The 23285-nt window shown below is 43.2% G+C and overlaps 1 long non-coding RNA gene across 1 annotated transcript in view; it reads left to right on the forward strand.

Annotated features, from left to right (window-relative positions):
- Window positions 1-23285, forward strand: part of LOC122923207 — a 36150-nt gene that overhangs the window by 11630 nt on the left and 1235 nt on the right. Inside the window, exon 2 of the long non-coding RNA XR_006387248.1 lies at window positions 18830-18967. This is a non-coding gene — a long non-coding RNA (uncharacterized LOC122923207). The remainder of the gene's footprint in view (window positions 1-18829; window positions 18968-23285) is intronic.

Raw genomic sequence — 23285 nt, forward strand, 5'->3', positions numbered from 1 at the left:
CGCACACTACGTCCTGACGCTGTACGGGATCAGGACAGTACAGCGCCGGCCCCAGCAAGGAAGACCAGGAAGGGTGAGTACTGGAGTGCTTCTTCCCCGCTCCTGGCACCTAATGCATACTAGTGTGCGCTTCCATAATGGAAGCGCTCACTAGTATTTGCTTTATAAGACGCACAGCCATTCCCCCCCACTTGTGGGTGGAAAAAGTGCATCTTATAAAGCAAAAAATACGGTAATAGATGTAAAAAAATCCATGATTGTTCAGAATTTTTTTTTAAATTGGTTTCAAAATCATAAAAAGTAAACAAATACTGTTAAAAATATATTTAAAAAATATAAACAATTAAGGCTACTTTCACACTCGCGTTTTGTGCGGATCTGTCATGGACGGATCCGTTCAGATAATACAACCATCTGCATCCATTCAAAACAGATCCGTTTGTATTATCTTTAACATAGTCAAGACGGATCCGTCTTGAACACCATTAAAAGTCAATGGAGGACGGATCCGTTTTCTATTGTGTCAGTGAAAACGGATCCGTCCCCATTGACTTACATTGTGTGCCAGGACGGATCCGTTTGGCTGAGTGTCATCAGACTGACACCAAAACGCTGCAAGCAGTGTTTTGGTGTCCACCTCCAAAGCGGAATGGAGACTGAACTGATGAATTCTGAGCGGATCCTTTTTCCATTCAGAATGCATTAGAATGCAAAATGATCCGTTTTGGACCGCTTGTGAGAGCCCTGAACGGATCTCACAAACGGAAAGCCAAAACGCGAGTGTGAAAGTAGACTAAATCGCCCCCCTTTCCGTGAAATAGATACATAAATAACCAAAAATATAAACATCATGTGTATTACCATGACTGAAAACGCCCGTACTATTAAAATATAAGAATATTTTTCCAATATGGCGAAAGGCGTAATGGAAAAAAGGGTCAAAATGGTGGAGGAATAGTTTTATTTTCTAATTCCACCCCCTTTTGGAATTTTTTTCCTGCTTTCCACTACATTGTACACCATATTAAATCCCGCAATAAGCCCTCATACAGCTATGTGAATGGAAATATAAAAAAGTTATGGCTCAAGGAAGATGGTGAAGAAAAATGAAAAAACCTCTAGTATCCTAAGGGTTAACATGCTGCCTGTAGATTGCACTGCATTTCATGGTGACAGTTTCTCTTAAGGCCAGACACAAATGAGTGAGTTCAATGTGAGGAACTCGCAGTGTGTGTCAGTGAGAGGTCCTGTCTTGACCTCACTCCTATGACAGAATCGCACAGCATTATAATGCTGTGTAACCTTGAGAGTCCTAAAATCTACTGAATTAGGCCTCATGCACACGACCATTGTGTGCATCCGTGGCCGTTGTGCCGTTTTCCATTTTTTTTCGCGGACCCATTGACTTTCAATGGGTCCGTGGAAAAATTAGAAAATGCACCGTTTTGCAGCCGCATCCGTGACCCGTGTTTCCTGTCCGTCAAAAAAATAGGACCTGTCCTATTTTTTTGACGGACAACGGTTCACGGACCCATTCAAGTCAATGGGTCCGTGAAAAAACACGGATGCACACAAGATTGGCGTCCGAGGTCCGTGGCCGTAGGCTACTTTTACACAGACTGATCCGCAGATCCGTCTGCATAAAAGCTTTTTCAGAGCTGAGTTTTCACTTCGTCAAAACTCAGATCCGACAGTATATTCTAACACAGAGGCGTTCCCATGGTGATGGGGACGCTTCAGGTTAGAATATACTAAAAGAACTGTGTACGTGACTGCCCCCTGCTGCCTGGCAGGTGCTGCCAGGCAACAGGGGGCATACCCCCCCTCCCCCCTGTATTTAACACATTGGTGGCCAGTGCGGCCGGCCCCCCTCCCTCCCCTGTAGTTAACTCATTGGTGGCCAGTGGGCCCCCCTCCCTCCCCTGTAGTTAACTCATTGGTGGCCAGTGGGCTCCCTCCCCCTCCTAATTAAAATCTCCCCCCCTATCATTGGTGGCAGCGGAGAGTACCGAACGGAGTCCCAGTTTAATCGCTGGGGCTCCGATCGGTAACCATGGCAACCAGGACGCTACTGTAGTCCCGGTTGCCATGGTTACTTAGCAATTTGTAGAAGCATCATACTTACCTGCGAGCTGCGATGTCTGTGTCCGGCCGGGAGCTCCTCCTACTGGTAAGTGACAGATCATTAGGCAATGCACCGCACAGACCTGTCACTTACCAGTAGGAGGGGCTCCCGGCCGGACACAGACATCGCAGCTCGCAGGTAAGTATAATGCTTCTACAAATTGCTAAGTAACCATGGCAACTGGGACTGCAGTAGCGCCCTGGTTGCCATGGTTACCGATCGGAGCCCCAGCGATTAAACTGGGACTCCGGTCGGTACTCTCCGCTGCCACCAATGATAGGGGGGGAGATTTTAATTAGGAGGGGGAGGCAGGGGGGGGCCCACTGGCCACCAATGAGTTAACTACAGGGGAGGGAGGGGGGCCGGCCGCACTGGCCACCAATGAGTTAACTACAGGGGAGGGAGGGGGGGGGGGCCGGCCGCACTGGCTACCAATGAGTTAAATACAGGGGGGGGAGGGCAGCAGGGGGCAGTCATGTACACAGTTCTTTTAGTATATTCTAACCTGAAGCGTCCCCATCACCATGGGAACGTCTGTGTTAGAATATACTGTCTGATCTGAGATTTTTACGATGTAACTCAAATCCGATGGTATATTCAAACATAGAGGCGTTCCCATGGTGATGGGGACGCTTCAAGTTAAAATATACCATCGGATTGGAGAAAACTCCGATCCGATGGTATAAAAGGGACTCCTGACTTTACATTGAAAGTCAATGGGGGACGGATCCGTTTGCAATTGCACCATATTGTGTCAATGTCAAACGGATCCATCCCCATTGACTTGCATTGTAATTCAGGACGGATCCGTTTGGCTCCGCACGGCCAGGCGGACACCAAAACGACTTTTTTTTTCATGTCCGTGGATCCTCCAAAAATCAAGGAAGACCCACGGACGAAAAAACGGTCACGGATCACGGACCTACAGACCCCGTTTTTGCAGACCTTAAAAAAAAACGGTCGTGTGCATGAGGCCTTACACTGACAGCATTATGTCAGTGTAAGGGTCCATTCACATGTCCGTAGTGTATTGCGGATCCGCAATACACCCAGCCGGCACCCCCATAGAACTGACTATTCTTGTCCGCAATTGCGGACAAGAATAGAACATGTTAAAAAAAAAATCGGGAGCCGCGGTTTGCTCCGGAAATGCAGATGCGGACAGCACACTGTCCACATCTCTTCCAGCGCCACAGAGAATGAATGGGTCTGCATTTGTTCCGCAACCATGCGGAACGAATCCGGACCCATTCTACGGATGTGTGAATGGACCCTAATTCAGTATATTTCAGGACACATAAGGGTTACACAGTATTATAAATCATTATAATGCTGTGTGATCCTGTCAGAGGTCAAGACAGGACCTCTCACTGACACACACTGCAAGTTCCTCACATTCAATTAGCTCGTTTGTGTCTGACCTTACAGGGAGTCTGTCATCTATATTTACCATATGTACAGTGCTGCCCATAATTATTCATACCCCTGGCAAATTTACTTTTAAAGTTACTTTTATTCAACCAGCCAGTAATTTTTTGATTGGAAATTACATAGTTGTCTCCCCAAAGATAATAAGACGATGTACAAGAGGCATTATTGTGGGAAAAAAAACATTTCTCAGCTTTTATTTACATTTGAGCAAAAAGTGTCCAGTCCAAAATTATTCATACCCTTCTCAATAATCAATAGAAAAGCCTTTATCGGCTATTACAGCAATCAAACGCTTCCTATAATTGCAGACCAGCTTTTTGCATGTCTCCACAGGTATTTTTGCCCATTCATCTTTAGCAATGAGCTCCAAATCTTTCAGGTTGGAGGGTCTTCTTGCCATCACCCTGATCTTTAGCTCCCTCCACAGATTCTCAATTGGATTCAAGTCTGGACTCTGGCTGGGCCACTCCAAAACGTTAATGTTGTTGTCTGCTAACCATTTCTTCACCACTTTTGCTGTGTGTTTTGGGTCATTATCATGCTGAAATGTACACTGGTGCCCAAGGCCATATTTCTCTGCAGACTGCCTGATGTTGTCGTTGAGAATCCTCATGTATTGCTCTTTTTTCATGGTGCCGTTTACTGTGATTAGGTTCCCTGGTCCATTGGCTGAAAAACACCCCCAAAGCATTAGGTTCCCACCACCATGTTTGACAGTGGGGATTGTGTTCTTTGGGTTAAAGGCTTCTCCTTTTTTATGCCAAATGAAGGAAACATCAATGTGACCAAATAATTAACTTTTTGTTTCATCTGACCATAACACAGGAGACCAGAAGTCTTCTTCTTTATCCGGATGAGCTTTTGCAAAGGCCAATCGAGCTTTTGTGGGCCTTATCTGGAGAAGTGGCGTCCTCCTTGGTCTGCATTGTGCAGTGTCCGTTGGATTGTCTGCCTTGAGACATTGCCACCAGCAGAGCCCAGATTCACCAGGATGGCCTTGGTGGTGATCCTTGGATTCTTTTTCACCTCTCTAACTATCCTCCTGGCCAGCACAGGTGTCACTTTTGGCTTCCGACCACGTCCTCTGAGATTTTACACAGTGCGGAACATCTTGTATTTTTGCTAAAATGTAAATAAAAGCTGAGACATTTTTTTCCCCACAATAATGCCTCTTGTACATCGTCTTATTATCTTTTGAGAGACACCTATGTCATTTCCCGTCAAAAAATTACTTGCTGGTTGAATAAAAGTAACTAAGTCAAAATTTGCCAGAGGTAGGAATAATTATGGGCAGCACTGTAAGTAATGTTAAGGTACTCCTGTCAACTAAAATATAGATTATACCTTTGGTAGGATTATCGGCATAATACTACCAAATTAGGTATAAAGTGCCCAGCAGGGCGTTTTCAATTTTTCTCTCAAGCCAACCTTTTCTCTCGGTCCCAGTTCTCCCATTGCAATGTCGACTCTGTTCCCTCTGGCTGCGATGTCAATGATTCCATCCCCCTCTACAACGTCATCTAGTTGATGTGTACAAGTCCTGTGCAGACAGACAACATCCAGCACACTACAGTACATACTATAGGCATCTATAGGCATGAGGATGTTAGAGGCGCATTTGCAGTACATAAGGTGAGGTTAATGCCCACCTATGTGCTATAGGTAGATTACCAGCCTGCAACTGTGCGGGATTTGTATACAGCAGGTAGAGGGAAAGGGAATCAGTGACATCGAAGGAAGTATTGAGAATGCATCGGGGAGGAACTGGGACCAAGAGAAGAGACGGGTTTGGGCTACTAGGCAAGTGGTGCCTCATTTACATAACTGGCAGTTTTCTGGGGATTGAAAATAATATAATATAGATGACAGACTCCCTTTAACTGCAGATACATTCGTATCACATTCTCTTTCACGATATAAATATATATATATATATATATATATATATATACATACACACTATATGGAGAAAAGTATTTGGACCCAACTCTTAGGCCTCTTTCACACGGGCGTCGCGTGTGAGGGCCGTATAGGATGCGGGTGCGTCGCGGGAAAATCGTGCGATTTTGCATGCGAGTGGGGTGAGTTTTTCATGCAATTGTGTTGCGTTCTTCAGTTTTTTCCGCGCGAGTGAGAAAAAACTGAATGTGGTATCCGGACCTAAACCCGGACTTCTTCACTCAAGTTCGGGTTTAGATTAGGTGTTATAAGGGAAAATAATAGCATTCTTAATACAGAATGCTAAGTAAATTAGGGATGGAGGGGGTTAAAAAATAAAAATAAAATTTTTTAACTCACCTCATCCACTTGTTCGCCCTGCCCGGCTCATCTTCTTTCTTCTTCTATAAGGACCTGGGAGAAAAGGACCTTTGGTGACGTCACTGCCCTCATCACATGGTCCATCCCCATGGGGTCCCCATCCCGATCGTCTCCTAGCAACCATGCGTGAAAATCGCACCGCATCCGCACTTGCTTGCGATTTTCACGCAGCCCCATTCACTTCTATGGGGCCTGTGTTGCGTGAAAAACGCACAATATAGACCTTGCTGCGATTTTCACACAACGCACAAGTGATACGTGAAAATCACCACTCATGTGCACAGCCCCATTGAAGTGAATAGGTCTGGATTCAGTGAGGGTGCAATGCGTTCACCTCAAGGTGCCTTAGGCCTCTTTCAGACGGGCGTCCCAGATTTGCTCCGGGTGCATTGCGGGAAACCCGCGCAAGTGCACACTCAATTGCAGTCAGTTTTGACTGTGATTGCATTGCGTTGTTCAGTTTTTATCACGCGGGTGCAATGAGTTTTGCACGCGCGTGATAAAAAACAGAATTTGGTACCCGGAACCGAACTTCTTCACTAAAAATAAGAGTTTGGGTTCGGTGTTGTGTAGGTTTTATTATTTTCCAATATAACATGGTTATAAAGGAATATATACTGGAACACCTTCCCAATTAAAATATACCTTTTAATAATATTCTATTAAAATCTGGCCTACAGCCGGACTACACATACAAGGAAAGTCGACAAACAATGTCCTATTATGGCAAAAAAAGGAATGGCTATAGTTACACCTATGGCTATAGTTACACCTATATCAAGGTAAAGATACACGACTGGTAAGCAATCACTTTCAGGAGGGGAAAATCGATAAGGGACCATTTGGTCCATAGTTTCTACACCACACCGAAAACCTCTGGAACCTGGTTGGATAGGAGACCGTTGGGAACATTTAAATGTAGTGGTTGCATAGCATGCCCATTCATTATTACATCAAAATCCTTTAAAAGTGTCACAACGGATAGAACTTTTGAGATAAGGGACTTTGGTAATTGTAGGAGCTGTGGAGTGGTCTATCTTATAACATGTACGTGTCCCTTAAATTATGTGGGTAAGACTAAAAGGGAGTTGAGGAGGAGAGTAGGTGAGCACCTAGGGGATATTAGACATAAACGAGACAAACCAGTGTCGAATCATGTACTTGAGTTCCATGGGGGGGATCCTAAATCCCTGGGATTTCAAATCATTGAAATCATTCCTCCCTCCCCACGTAAAGGAGATTGGGATAAAAAGATTTTACAGAAGGAATGCCAGTGGATATATAGACTAAAAACTTATAGTCCACATGGCCTCAATGAACAATTATCGTTCGGCTGCTTCCTGTAAAATAGGTGCATCCTCCGTTCCTGACTTCTCCCACATAAATATAATTATTGAGTGAGACACACTGTCCACAACTCCCACTCAGCCACGACTAGAACTCATTCTTATAATTATTGCCTGTTCAGGGCATCCACAAAATGAATTACTCTACTTTTCTTGCTCATCCGTCCACTCTGGCACGACTATTAAATCCTTGATGTCCGGCTGTATATGGGGTTCACCTCCTCGGGTGGCCCCCTTCTCTTTCCTCAACTAAACCAACTACCAATGGTGACTTTATTGTTATCATACATTCTGTCATAAATTAAAATATCGGATCAGAATTGATCCTTCAGTAATTATCATAGTGCCGGAAGGGGGTGTATTTTGTAATTCTTTTCCCCCCTGATGGCTTGTTAATATATGGTCCAGTGGAACCTTGTCAATATATAAAGTGTCCTCAATCCCCATTTAGGGTGATCCAACTCCCTCTAAGCCTCCACTCTTTGTCCCATTCTCCCCCCCCCCTTCTTTACTGTTTGCTAAATGCTATATCATATTATCCACTTAATAATCGATTTTGGTGGAAATAATAAACGGATAGCAATGATACATTAATAAACATGCTATTTGTAATGACTTAAACATTATGATGATTGCAAACCAATTGCACAGCCTCATTTAATATCCAAATCGCCTGGTGGAACGCAATTTGCGTTCCAAAACAACTTCCGGGTATCGGGACAGCACTAGATACGTCACTTCCGGTTTCGGACACCACTTCCGGTTTCGGACATCACTTCCGGTCTGTGGAACGCATATGCGTTCCAAATCGGCGTTTTACATGCTGCCTATATGGATCATCAACTGTGAGGTGGTTTATGACTATATAATATGTTTTCTATGAAATGTGCTATTACCATGACTAGGGGGATGTTAAATAATCCAGGAGAGAACACTCTGAATATCAAATTCATTAGTCTTGGTAACTTAATTATCTAAGAGGGGAGGGACTAATTGGGGGAGGACACTTTATAAGGCGCTGTTTTTGAACAGGACCTGGGGACACTGGTCATTTTTTGCCTACATCTGGGCTTCCATTCCTGGAGGGTCTTGATTGAGAGACGCCGAATCTGAAAATCTCTATCATGAGATATTGCTGATGGAGGATTGGTCTCCACTTCCCCTGACGAACCAGTCGGAAAATATTTGGACTGGGGAAACGTAGCGTTGGGATTTGTATGTTTGTATCTGTTTTTCTAGTGTGTCTTATATGCCTAGCCTTTTGGCAATTAGGATAGGGTGATAAAGGGAGAGCCAGTATAGGCACGAGGACAGGGAGCCTCTACCATTAAGGGGTGTCCCTGGGCTGAGTCTATGTAGGGTCATGAAGGGACATTTATAGGATAGGATTATTGTTTCTACTATTGGATATCACATTTGTGAGCTGTATTATTGCCATCACGACCTACAGACCACCTCAATCATCATTAGTGCGAAATAATCATCATAACGCTTCCTTTACCAGCACCAGATCTCCGTCTAGTTATGGAGCACTACACCCCTTGACGACCGAGCTAACCATCCTATTCCATCTGCCCTGGTATTTTAGCAATCGTGAGTAACCATCTGATTCCATCTGTTCTGGTAATTCAGCAAATCGTAAGTTACCAAGTAATCTTGGCTGTGGTTCAACAATATGTGAATATTCACGATATACAGACTCAGTATTTTCAGCTAACCGTGAACAATTATTGAATGTGTATCATATTTCAGCTAACCGTGAACAATCACGGAATGTGTATTTTATTTCAGCTAACTGTGAACAATAACGGAATGTGTACCATGTGAGCTTATGCAATAGGATTAATAGTGAACTACAATATATTGGTTTCCTTAACAATCTTTTCTGGTCCTCAACTGTGCCTTACACTAAGAGTACCTTGTGCAGGGGTAATCAAAATCCCCAGGATTGCTTACCAGTCGTGTATCTTTACCTTGATATAGGTGTAACTATAGCCATAGGTGTAACTATAGCCATTCCTTTTTTTGCCATAATAGGACATTGTTTGTCGACTTTCCTTGTATGTGTAGTCCGGCTGTAGGCCAGATTTTAATAGAATATTATTAAAAGGTATATTTTAATTGGGAAGGTGTTCCAGTATATATTCAATTATTCTTCCCTTAGATTTATTTACTGCCAAGCAGGTTTGTGATATGGTTATAAAGGAAAATAATAGCATTCTTAATACAGAATGCTCACTACAATGTTGATTGAGGGTTAAAAAAATAAAAAAAATTAACTTACCTCATCCACTTGTTCGCGCTGCCGGCATCGTCTTCTTTCTTCTTCTGCAAAAGGACCTTTGATGACGTAATTGCGCTCACCACGTGGTGATTGCGGTGACGTCAGCGCAGGTCCTGCTGAATGAACATAGAAGATTACGTCATCAAAGTTGCTTTTGCAGGTCCTGAAAGAAGAAGAAAGAAGACGATGGCGGCTGTGCGATCAAGTGAATGAGGTGCGTTATGTTTTAATTATGTTTTAACCCCTCAATTGACATTATACTTAGCATTCTGTATTAAGAATGCTATTATTTTCCCTTATAACCATGTTATAAGGGAAAATGATACAGTGAATTGACTTTCATCTATTTACTAACATCATCTCCTAGCAACCATGCGTGAAAATCGCATTGCATCCCTACTTTCTTGCGGATGCTATGCTATTTTCATGCAGCCCCATTCATTTCTATGGGGCCTGCGTTGTGTGAAAAACGCACAATATAGAACATGCTGCGATTTTCACGCAACGCACAAGTCATGCGTTCAAATCACCACTTGTCTGCGCAGCCCCATTGAAGTGGATGGATCTGGATTCAGTGCGGGTGCAATGCGTTCAACTCACGCATTGCACCCGCGTGGAATTCTCGCCCGTGTGAAAGGGGCCTTAGTGTAGTATAAAGCTGAAGCCTTCTCTCCCTGTATTCATTGGAGGCCAGCTGGCACCAGGGGAGGTAGCATACAGAGTGGTCCAGCATATATATGGAGCCTGCCTTCCCTAAATTCCTAAGAGGTAGGTTGACATGTTCCCAAAGGAGCTCTGAAAAATGAAAGGTGGAATATGATTTTTTGTTGCAATGGGCAACTAAGCCAGGTTTTCTTTACACCAGTTTGATAAATCTCCCCCCATTAGCTTTATTGATTCAGATGGGTCTGAACCAATATAGCTAGTCCATATTTATCACTGGAGTGGTGGAGTCCATATTTTCCACTGTGGTACCTTGAGGTTCCCAGACACAACCTCCATGACATGTCACACCGTGACCTCCATGACATGTCTCTCCCAGTCTGTTTTTATCGCTGGGTGAACGCTAAAGTCCATTTTTGCCACCTTGAGGTCTCCCAAAGACTACTAGACACTAACTTTTTTTGTCTTTGCACTGGACACACCTCTTTGAATCATTGAATTCAGGTGTTTCATTCAGTCTTATTACCACAGGTGTATATGGCTGGGGTTACATGGCCACGTGTTGTAGAAAAGTAGCATGACAAAAAATTTGCAACTTGTCAGCAACAATTAGATAGTAGAAGTTATTCCCAGAATTCCCGCTAATGTTTAATAAGCTCTACGCTCTTGAGACCCATTCTGAGGGACAGTCCTGCGAAAAAGCATACAAATTGTGTGTCCATTTCAGTGACTTCCACATTCAGTGGCGTCAGCCTGAGTCAAACGCTTACAGGGTGATCCTTTAACAGGTTGGGTGGGGTGGTGCAGCTTAAAAAAGGATCTTTCACCACTCCTGACATGCCTGTTTTAATAGCTTCATGCATTCCCCATGTAATAACAATTCGGGAACATCTATTCTTATAGCTCTATGTTGTGCCATTCCTGTGTTATTTCTACTAGAAGTTCTGAATGAATTGCTAGCAGTCTGCAGTAAGGGTGCAAATGGGTGGTAACCAGTTGGGGGGCTGTACCTGCACAGTCTGAAAATGGCAGCACTGATTGGATAGAGTGAGTTTGTGCAGATACACCCCCCAACTGGTTACCACCCCCTGTACCCTTACTGCAGACTGCTAGCAATTCTTTCACAACTTCTAGTAGAGATAATAAAGGAATGACAGAACATGGAGCTATAAGAATAGATGGTCCAGAATTGTTATTACATGGGGAATGCATGAAGCTATTAAAACAGGCATGTCAGGAGTGGTGACCTGTCCTCTTTAAGTGTACTTTCACACTAGCGTTAAAGTTTTCCGGTATTGAGTTCCGTCACAGGGGCTCAATACCGGAAAAAAACACATCAGTTTTGTCCAAATGCATCCTGAATGGAAAGCAATTCATTCAGCATGCTGGGTTTTTTCTCCGCTCAAAATTCTGGAACACTTACCGGATTGCTGGATCCAGCATTAATTTCCATTGAAATGTATAAATGCCGGATCCGGTACCAAGTGTTCAGGAAATTGCCGCATTGACTGATCCGTTTTTCCGGTCTGCGCATGAGCAGACCTTTAAAAATAAATACCGGATCCATTTTTCCAGATGACACTGGAGAGACGGATCCCGTATTTCAATGCATTTGTCAGACGGATTCGCATCCGGATCTGGAAACAAATGGTATCCGTTTGCATACGGATTTCCGGATCTGGCAGTGTGAAAGTACCCTATTACTAGAAGACATGTCTTACTACTTTCTCCTGGTCACAGTAATCAGTCCCGATGCTGTTCAGGAGGAAAGAGGAGGAGGATTATTGAGCTAATCAAAGAAAAAAATGCCACTGAACCAAGCCCCAAAGATCAGAACTTTATTTCATATACAGCAGATTCACATATAGTGAAGGTAACATTTTCGCCATAAAGTGTCCTTTTTTATGCTACTTTATGACCGAAACGATCCATTATTTACACAAGTTAGGGTGGGTTCACATCTGCGTTCTGGATTCCGTTATGGCTTTCCGTTATAACATGGTTATAACGGAAAATAACAGAATCCATAAGACGGACGTCCGTCTTAATAAAAGTCTATGGGGAATCATAACGGATCCGTCTGGTTCCCATTATGCAGGATGGAAAACAAAGTCCTGTCGACAGGACTTTTTCTTCGTTCTCCATAACGGAAACCAGACGGATCCATTATGCTTATCCAAAGACTTTTATTAAAACAGGATGCCTTTTAAAGGCTTCCGTTTTGCATTCCGACATACAATTCTATGGACAGCATAACGTATACGTCCTTCCGTTTTATTGATTCCGTTATTTTCCATTATAACCATTTTATAACGGAAAGCCATAACGGAATCCAGAGAGCAGATGTGAACCCACCCTTACACATACACACATTTTCATTACATTTACACATGTATTACACACATAACATATAATTACGCGTATTTGGAAGTTCTATCATTTATGTCACATTTCACAAACCTACATTACCAACCTATGTATTAATTATTTACATACAGAAGAAGTTAAAGGGTTTTTTAGGCTATAGCATCGACAGCCTTTATGATATAATGTTAATGAGTGATCAGTGAAGGTGTGTCCACTTCACCGCAGGATCTCCTCTGGGGCCTTGGAACTTGCATCTGTTTGACTCTTCACTGCAGTGCCAACCACAAAGCTTCATGGAAGTTGGCTGCCCAGATGTCTGGTTTTCTGGCTTCCACCGGGTCAAAGAAAAGGAAGCCTGGATGGACACTTGGGAGTCTTCCTTTTCTGTGACTCGGTGCATTTAGACAGCAACATTATACTGTCTGAGCTGGCTCCGCGCACAGTGGGGCCAGGGCCTGCCCTCAGTGCACCAAATAGTTCATTTACAGTTGCAAGAAAAAGTATGTGAACCCTTTTGGAATGATATGGATTTCTGCACAAATTGGGCATAAAATGTGATCTGATCTTTATCTAAGTCACAACAATAGACAATAAACTAATAACACTCAAAGAATTAAATGTTACCATATTTTTATTGAACACACCATGTAAACATTCACAGTGCAGATGGAAAAAGTATGTGAACCCTTGGATTTAATAACTGGTTGAACCTCCTTTGGCAGCAATAACTTCAACCAAACGTTTCCTGTAGTTGCAGATCAGACATGCACAACAGTAAGGAGTAATTCTTGACCATTCCTCTTTACAGAACTGTTTCAGTTCAGCAATATTCTTGGGATGTCTGGTGTCAATCGCTTTCTTGAGGTCATGCCACAGCATCTCAATCGGGTTGAGGTCAAGACTCTGACTGGGCCACTCCAGAGACGTATTTTCTTCTGTTTAAGCCATTCTGTTGTTGATTTACTTCTATGCTTTGGGTCGTTGTCCTGTTGCAACACCCATCTTCTGTTGAGCTTCAGCTGATGGACAGATGGCCTTAAGTTCTGCAAAATGTATTGATAAACTTGGGAATTCATTTTTCCTTCGATGATAGCAAGCTGTCCAGGCCCTGACGCAGCAAAGCAGCCCCAAACCATGATGCCCCCACCACCATACTTCACAGTTGGGATGAGGTTTTGATGTTGGTGTGCTGTACCTCTTTTTCTCCACACATACTGCTGTGTGTTTCTTCCAAACAACTCAACTTTGGTTTCATCTGTCCACAGAATATTTTGCCATTACTGCTGTGGAACATCCAGGTGCTCTTGTGCAAACTGTAAACGTGCAGCAATGTTTTTTTTGGACAGCAGTGGCTTCCTCTGTGGTATACTCCCATGAAATCCATTCTTGTTTAGTGTTTTACGTATCGTAGATTCGCTAACAGGGATGTTAGCATATGCCAGAGACTTAGCTGACACTCTAAGATTCTTCTTCACCTCATTGAGCAGTCTGCGCTGTGCTTATGCAGTCATCTTTACAGGACGGCCACTCCTAGGGAGAGTAGCAGCAGTGCTGAACTTTCTACATTTATAGACAATTTGTCTTACCGTGGACTGATGAATAGCAAGGCTTTTGGAGATACTTTTATAACCCTTTCCAGCTTTATGCAAGTCAACAATTCTTAATCGTAGGTCTTCTGAGAGCTCTTTTGTGCGAGGCATCATTCACATCAGGCAATGCTTCTTGTGAAAAGCAAACCCAGAACTGGTGTGTGTTTTTATAGGGCAGGGCAGCTGTAACCAACACCTCCAATCTCATCTCATTGATTGGACTCCAGTTGGCTCACACCTCACTCCAATTAGCTCTTGGAGATGTCATTAGTCTAGGGGTTCACATACTTTTTCCACCTGCACTGTGAATGTTTACATGGTGTGTTCAATAAAAACATGGTAACATTTAATTCTTTGTGTGTTATTAGTTTAAGCAGACTGTAATTGTCTATTGTGACTTAGATGAAGATCAGATCACATTTTATGACAATTTGTGCAGAAATCCATATCATTCCAAAGGGTTCACATACTTTTTCTTGCAACTGTACATATTTAAAAAAAAGTGGCAATTGCAAGTGCAATTCTTGTGACATTTCACTAGTTCCCAAGCGTAAAAGCAGGAAAGGATAGATTATAAAACTATTGCTTATCATTTTGTTATAAATTTAAATGCTGCCAGTAACAAGATTTTATGTGAGGAACCAGGGGTGGGATTAAAATTTTTAACAAAAGGTTCCCTACTCAACAGCAGATACTTGGCGTCACGACACATGTTTACATATACATACACCATATATACAGTACAGACCAAAAGTTTGGACACACCTAAAGAGTTAGGTTAGTTCTTTATTTTCATGACTATGAAAATTGTAGATTCACACTGAAGGCATCAAAACTATGAATTAACACATGTGGAATTATATACATAACAAATAAATGTGAAACAACTGAAAATATGTCATATTCTAGGTTCTTCAAAGTAGCCACCTTTTGCTTTGATTACTGCTTTGCACACTCTTGGCATTCTCTTGATGAGCTTCAAGAGGTAGTCACCTGAAATGGTTTTCACTTCACAGGTGTGACCTGTCAGGTTTAATAAGTAGGATTTCTTACCTTATAAATGGGGTTGGGACCATCGGTTGCGTTGTGGAGAAGTCAGGTGGATACACAGTCCTACTGAATAGACTGTTAGAATTTGTATTATGGCAAGAAAAAAGCAGTTAAGTAAAGAAAAACGAGTGGCCATCATTAATTTAATAAATGAAGGTCAGTCAGTCTGAAAAATTGGGAAAACCATAAAAGTGTCCCCAAGTGCAGTCACAAAAACCATCAAGCGCTACAAAGAAACTGGCTCACATGCGGACTGCCTCAGGAAAGGAAGACCAAGAGTCACCTCTGCTGCGGAGGATAAGTTCATCCGAGTCACCAGCCTCAGAAATCGCAGGTTAACAGCAGCTCAGATAAGAGACCAGGTCAATGCCACCCAGAGTTCTAGCAGCAGACACATCTCTAGAACAACTGTTAAGAGGAGACTGTGTGAATCAGGCCATCATGGTAGAATATCTGCTAGGAAACCACTGCTAAGGACAGGCAACAAGCAGAAGAGACTTGTTTGGGCTAAAGAACACAAGGAATGGACATTAGACCAGTGGAAATCTGTGCTTTGATCTGATGAGTCAAAATTTGAGATCTTTGGTTCCAACCACTGTGTCTTTGTGCGACGCAGAAAAGGTGAACGGATGGACTCTACCTGCCTGGTTCCCACCGTGAAGCATGGAGGAGGTGGGATGGTGTGAGGGTGCTTTGCTGGTGACACTGTTGGAGATTTATTCAAAATTGAAGGCATACTGAACCAGCATTGCTACGACAGCATCTTGCAGCGGCATGCTATTCCATCCGGTTTGCGTTTAGTTGGACCATCATTTATTTTTCAACAGGACCCCAAACACACCTCCAGGCTGTGTAAGGGCTATTTGACCATGAAGGAGAGTAATAAGGTGCTGCGCCAGATGACCTGGCCTCCACAGTCACCGGACCTGAACACAATCGAGATGGTTTGGGGTGAGCTAGATCGCAGAGTGAAGGCAAAAGGGCCAACAAGTGCTAAGCATCTCTGGGAACTCCTTCAAGACTGTTGGAATTTCAGGTGACCACCTCTTGAAGCTCATCAAGAGAATGCCAAGAGTGTGCAAAGCAGTAATCAAAGCAAAAGGTGGCTACTTTGAAGAACCTATAATATGACATATTTTCAGTTGTTTCACACTTTTTTGTTATGTATATAATTCCACATGTGTTAATTCATAGTTTTGATGCCTTCAGTGTGAATCTACAATTTTCATAGTCATGAAAATAAAGAAAACTCTTTGAATGAGAAGGGGTGTCCAAACTTTTAGTCTGTACTGTATGTAACACACATAAATACACCATATACATGGTACACATACATAAATACACTACACACACATACTATTAGCTAAACTATTAGCGGCGCAATGGAGGCAAACATCTCTAGTTGCCCTTCCGCCACCAGAGCACTGGATCGGGACTCAGCCGGTAACCCAGTTCTCCAATCCAGTTGTAATTTTAACAACCAAATCTGGAGGGAACTGGCTGAATCTCATGCCTGGGAGGAACATCCGGATAGAAATCAGATCCACAGTAATGACTTTTCAACCCAAAAATCATGCGCCGGTGGTCTGCTAAGTTATGCCATGTGAAGGGTTCCTTAGGCCTCTTTTAGATGAGTGATACGGAACGTGTCCGGATATGTTTTTTTTTTTTTTTTTTCACTGACCTATAGACATGAATGGACCAGTGCTGTGTGAAAAACAGGTTTCTCCTGAACAGACAGATGGTCAGTAAAAAATAATGCTCATATACATATTGAAATAAATGGGTCAGTTGTTCAGTTCAGATGCTATCCTTTGTAAAAATGGAGCACATCTGGACTGACATAAAAGCACTTGTGTGAAATAAGTCTTAGGGCTCTTTCACACGAGTGGATCCTGTGCATGGAATCCGCTGCGTGAACGAGAGCCAAGCCCCATTCCGTTCAGGAAAAAAAAATCACAGCATGTTCTATCTTCATGCATTTTTCACACATGACTGGTCCATTCAAGTCAATGGGTCTGTGAAAAAAAAGCACACGTATGGCATCTGGATTCAGTACATTTTTTACTGATGTTTGCTAGTAGATGCTGTGTCTAAGGGTCCATTCTCACGACTTTATGGTTGCCGTTCCCATGCTGCGGATGGCAATTAGCGACCTGCATTGCACGGGAACCGGCTGTGGGAATCTCGTATTGCGGGGCGGACCCATTGAATTGAATAGGTCTGTGATCTGCAAAATACGGCAAAAGATAGCACATGTCCTATCTTTTGCGGTGCGGAGGCACTGACCTGAAATCCCACATTAGTGCTTCGTAGTACTTCCTGTGGGATTTTGATCTGTGCCTCCGCTCCGCAAAAGATAGGACATGTCCTATCTTTGGCCGTATCTTGCGGATTGCAAGCACATTCAACTCAGTGGGTCCGCACCACAATACAGGATTCACAAGGCTGGCGCCCATGCATCCTCATCACGGAGTGCACACAGCCAGTGCCCGTATATTGCGGACCCACCGTTTTCGGTCCGAAACACAGGCATGGGGACCATACGGTCTTATGAATGGGGCATTAGGGTGCCAAAATGCAGGTGACGTCCGTGTTGCATCAGTTTTTTTTTTTTTTTGCAGATCCTTTGTAACATTGCCTATCCTCGTCAGCAAAATGGACAAGAATAGGACATATTCTATCTTTTTTGCAGGGCCGCGGAATGAAAATACCGATGTGGATAGCACACGGAATGCTGTCCGCATGTTTGGCAGACCCATTGAAATGAATGGGTCCACATCCAATCCTTAAAAAATGTGGATCGGATGTGGACCAGAAATATGTTGTGTGGCTGAGGCCTTATTCTCCAGTTTTTCCTCACACGCTAACAAACCCTGACACATTCCGTATCGCTCATGTAAAATAGGACATAGGGTTCAGCCACACTGTACATTTTTTACCGAGAAATTGCATGCGGAAATTCTGCGGCATTTATAATATCAAAGAAGTGAATGTAATTTAAAGAAAAAATCTCATCCACACGCGGTGGAATCCACATATACCATGAATTGCAGTGAGGATTTCAGTTCTGCAGCATGTCAGCGTTCACCACAGATGCAGCGCACTGTTTCTGCATTAAAAACTACAGCAAGAAGTGCACAATTTGGTTTGGATATTTCTGCTGCTGAAAATCCACAGTGCACTTGCTTTATGTGGCTGTACCTGTAGTCGTGCTGGCTGCTCCCTTTGCAATTGGCTGCTAATGACACTGCAGATGTGTCTAATGAGATATAAGTCTGGAGACACTGCAGGCCATGGTAGCACATTTAGGCCATGCAGGCTGCTCACAGTAGCATGAACAACATGTGCCCTGGTGTTGTTCTGTTGAAAAACTGCTCCTGAGACACTTTGAAGAAATGGCTGTACCACTGGTTCCATGACCAAATCAATATAACACTGAGCTGTTAGTGTACCTGACTTGAAGACTAGAGGAGTCTGGTTACCTTACATTATGCCACCCAACACCATAATCCCGGGAGTAGGACCGACTTCTGATGTAGACACTGTTTGCCACCCTAGGCTTGGTATATGATGTCCAATTTCCCTTGCAGTACAGTATGGATCACTACGCGCCATTCTAATCGCCTCTGTGCAACTATTGCTGTAATTCCAGTTCGTCATTGTTCTCCCAACTTTGAACAGTGCTGACATCTCAGCATAGGAATGTGGCAATCTGCTGGAGTGATAAACCAAGGTCTCTAGGTTCAAGGATTCTGTCCCTCTGTCTGTTTGTGACAAGTGTCAATAACTGGTGAGTTGATCCATTTTATGAGGTTTCATATGGTTAAAATACTGCTCTTAATCTGGCTTTTATGCCCCTCCCACATGCTACAGATTGGAGCTAGGTGCTTGAAAACTTGATCATCTTCAGATCTTTGCGACACCTACTACTTCCTCGATTTGCATTACTTTACACTTGTCCTTCTTGGTGTTGCAATTTCAATATTAAGGAGTGTATTTCCATTATCACCTGATAACAATGCTAATGCAAAAATAAGCATTTGTCAAAACGATGGGTGAGACCTCTTCCTCTAAAATCTGTTGTATTTGTACACTGTGCAGGTTAGCTATCTGTGGTCACGGGTCATTATGAAATATACCTTTGACCTCCTCTGACTTTTAATAGGAGTAACACAAGATATTTTTACCTAAGCAAATACCGTATAACGTGAACCCTACCCTTTGCTACCCTTTTATGGCTGAATGCTATTTCATACATAGCAAAACATATTACTGGAATCTACAGGGTGACCTTATTTGACCCCCAACTAAAATTATAAAATATCCCACAAATTGGGAGTTCTTATTTGTGTCGTAAATTCCATCTAGGATTCCTTTTATAGGTTATGTAATCTCTTAAAGAGAATCTGTCAGCAGTTTCACAATGCTAAACTGCTGACAAAACTAGGTGAGCACTGGAGAGAGCAGTGCAAATATCCCTCTTGTGAAGCATTTATCAAGAGCAGGGATGCTCAACTTGTGGCCCTCCAGCTGTTGTAAAACTACAACTTTCACCATGCCCTCCTGTAGGTTGATGGCTGCTCTCTGCATTGAGCTGTTTCACAGTCACTCTGCAACGTGCCGGTCCACAGGGGAGAACACGTGAGGTTCACGGTGGACCGAAGGATACAACAGTTTATCGGTTACTCACGATTAGCAGATGCCTCCCTGGGCCAGCAGTGCAGTGAAGGGGAGAACAGCACCAAATTCTCCGGGGCACACTCTATTACAGGGGACACGGCCAGGTGGTGATCAAGGTACCCTTGATGGTGATTGGATTTTCTGGGTGCTTGTGCGGCTGGGCCCCTGACAAAGGTAATGTCGTGACACCAGCACCTTGATGGTGCAAAATGATGAGAATGGTTGTAGTATGGAGATAGAAGAATGAGGCAGGGTTTGAACTTTACTGTAACCAGAATCTTGACAGCAATTTACATCCAGTTATAAAACAGTCTCTTGTGGACATGTAGGTTGGATGTGGCAAATCCAAGTAACAGCCTGTATATGTGGCTATATCTCAGGCTATGGTAGGAAGTTGTGTACTCACTGGTATTCAGCTCTTTGTCTTGCTCCAATCTCAGTAAGGGTGATTCAAGTCCTTATCTTCTACACACAAGTGATGCAACAGATGGCCTATCTGTCCTTGAAGTAACGGTGAGGCTGCAGGAAGCTAATAAACCTTCACCTTATTACAAAGGCGCCTAGAGACTAGAATAATGGTTATTGTCCTTCATTTGTCTTTCCACAATAAACTTAGTAAAATCCACTTGGCACTCCGGAAGAGTAGACGATAGAATAAAGACTGCCTCTGCCTATTTTCCTGGCTTTACACTGAGACCAAGAATTGGCTCCTCTGGGCCGTGGAGCCCAAGAGAGAGATGAGCGAAGGGGGTCCTCTCCTTCCCCCTTGCTCCTAACTCCATCTCCTGCTGCTTCCACACTCTAACTCCAACCCCCTTACTAGGCCTGAACTGTAGTATACAGTCGTGGCCAAAAGTTTTGAGAATGACACAAATATTAGTTTTCACAAAGTTTGCTGCTAAACTGCTTTTAGATCTTAGTTTCAGTTGTTTCTGTGATGTAGTGAAATATAATTACACGCACTTCATACGTTTCAAAGGCTTTTATCGACAATTACATGACATTTATGCAAAGAGTCAGTATTTGCAGTGTTGGCCCTTCTTTTTCAGGACCTCTGCAATTCGACTGGGCATGCTCTCAATCAACTTCTGGGCCAATTCCTGACTGATAGCAACCCATTCTTTCATAATCACTTCTTGGAGTTTGTCAGAATTAGTGGGTTTTTGTTTGTCCACCCGCCTCTTGAGGATTGACCACAAGTTCTTAATGGGATTAAGATCTGGGGAGTTTCCAGGCCATGGACCCAAAATGTCAACGTTTTGGTCCCCGAGCCACTTAGTTATCACTTTTGCCTTATGGCACGGTGCTCCATCGTGCTGGAAAATGCATTGTTTTTCACCAAACTGTTGTTGGATTGTTGGAAGAAGTTGCTGTTGGAGGATGTTTTGGTACCATTCTTTATTCATGGCTGTGTTTTTGGGCAAAATTGTGAGTGAGCCCACTCCCTTGGATGAGAAGCAACCCCACACATGAATGGTCTCAGGATGCTTTACTGTTGGCATGACACAGGACTGATGGTAGCGCTCACCTTTTCTTCTCCTGACAAGCCTTTTTCCTGATGCCCCAAACAATCGGAAAGAGGCTTCATCGGAGAATATGACTTTGCCCCAGTCCTCAGCAGTCCATTCACCATATTTTCTGCAGAAGATCAATCTGTCCCTGATGTTTTTTTTGGAGAGAAGTGGCTTCTTTGCTGCCCTTCTTGACACCAGGCCATCTTCCAAGAGTCTTCGCCTCACTGTGCATGCAGATGCGCTCACACCTGCCTGCTGCCATTCCTGAGCAAGCTCTGCACTGGTGGCACTCCGATCCCGCAGCTGAATCCTCTTCAGGAGACAATCCTGGCACTTGCTGGACTTTCTTGGACGCCCTCAAGCCTTCTTAACAAGAATTGAACCTCTCTCCTTGAAGTTCTTGATGATCCTATAAATTGTTGATTGAGGTGCAATCTTAGTAGCCACAATATCCTTGCCTGTGAAGCCATTTTTATGCAACGCAATGATGGCTGCACGTGTTTCTTTGCAGGTCACCATGGTTAACAATGGAAGAACAATGATTTCAAGCATCACACTCCTTTTTAACAGGTCAAGTCTGCCATTTTAACCCAATCAGCCTGACATAATTAAAGACAATTACTGAAATGATCTCAGCAGGTCCTTTAATGACAGCAATGAAATGCAGTGGAAAGGTTTTTTGGGGATTAAGTTAATTTTCATGGCAAAGAAGGACTATGCAATTCATCTGATCACTCTTCATAACATTCTGGAGTATATGCAAATTGCTATTATAAAAACTTAAGCAGCAACTTTTTTAATTTCCAATATTTATGTAATTCTCAAAACTTTTGGCCACGACTGTATATACTGTGGTGCTATCCCCATCTAGTGGTGGAATGTGTGTAGTGCATCTAACAGCCTGGTAACAGGGATTCTACCTAAGAATGAAATACAGCATGATATAACATATGACATAACAAGCTTTTGCAGTGCCCACATAAACTAGTGGGACGCTGCAACTCCCCTCAGCTCTGTGTCATGGTCTCCTGGTTGAATGCTACAGCTCTCACTTAAAGCATAGAGAAGGGGCTGTGGAGCATCTCAATGCAGAGTGCACTTCCCAGTAAAGCACTGTCACCATTGCACTTAAAGGGGTTGTCTCACTTAAGCAAGTGGCATTTATCATGTAGACAAAGTTAATACAAGACACTAATGTATTGTGATTGTCCAATTTGCTTCCTTTGCTGGCTTGATTCAGTTTTCCATATTATACACTGCTTCTCTCCAGGGGTTATGGCTAGAGATGAGCGAATTGAATTAGCATAAAACTTCATTTCAATACTGCGCTCCGTACAGTATTAGAATGTATTGGCTCATATGAGCCGAAGGTATTACTTTGCAAAGTCTCGTGGGACTTTGGGTAATAACTTCATAAATAGATTGCTACATGTTCTATATTCTGCGTTTTTCACGCATTGCAGGCCCCATAGAAATGAATGGGGCGGCGTGAAAATCGCATAGCATCCACAAGCAAGTGCGGATGCTATGCGATTTTCACAGATGGTTGCTAAGGTGATGAGGGATGAGCGACCCGGGACCCCATTTACTTTTATTATTTTCTATTATAACATGGCTATAATAGAAAATCATAGCATTCTTAATGCAGAATACTAAGTAAAATGTCAATTGAGGGTTAAAAAATAATAAAACATTACTCACCCTATCCACTTGATCGCGCAGCTGGGATCCTCTTCTTTGTTCTTCTTGAAGGACCTGCAAAAGGACCTTCGATGACGTCATCGCGCTCACCACATGGTGAGCACAGTGACGTCAGTGCAGGTCCTGCTGAATGAAGATAGATGACGTCAGCAAAGGTCTATCTTCATTCAGCAGGACCTGTGCTGACGTCACCTCGCTCACCACCTATCCGGC

The sequence above is a fragment of the Bufo gargarizans genome, chromosome 1 (assembly GCF_014858855.1).
Source record: "Bufo gargarizans isolate SCDJY-AF-19 chromosome 1, ASM1485885v1, whole genome shotgun sequence".
In the NCBI taxonomy this organism is placed as follows: Eukaryota; Metazoa; Chordata; class Amphibia; order Anura; family Bufonidae; genus Bufo; species Bufo gargarizans.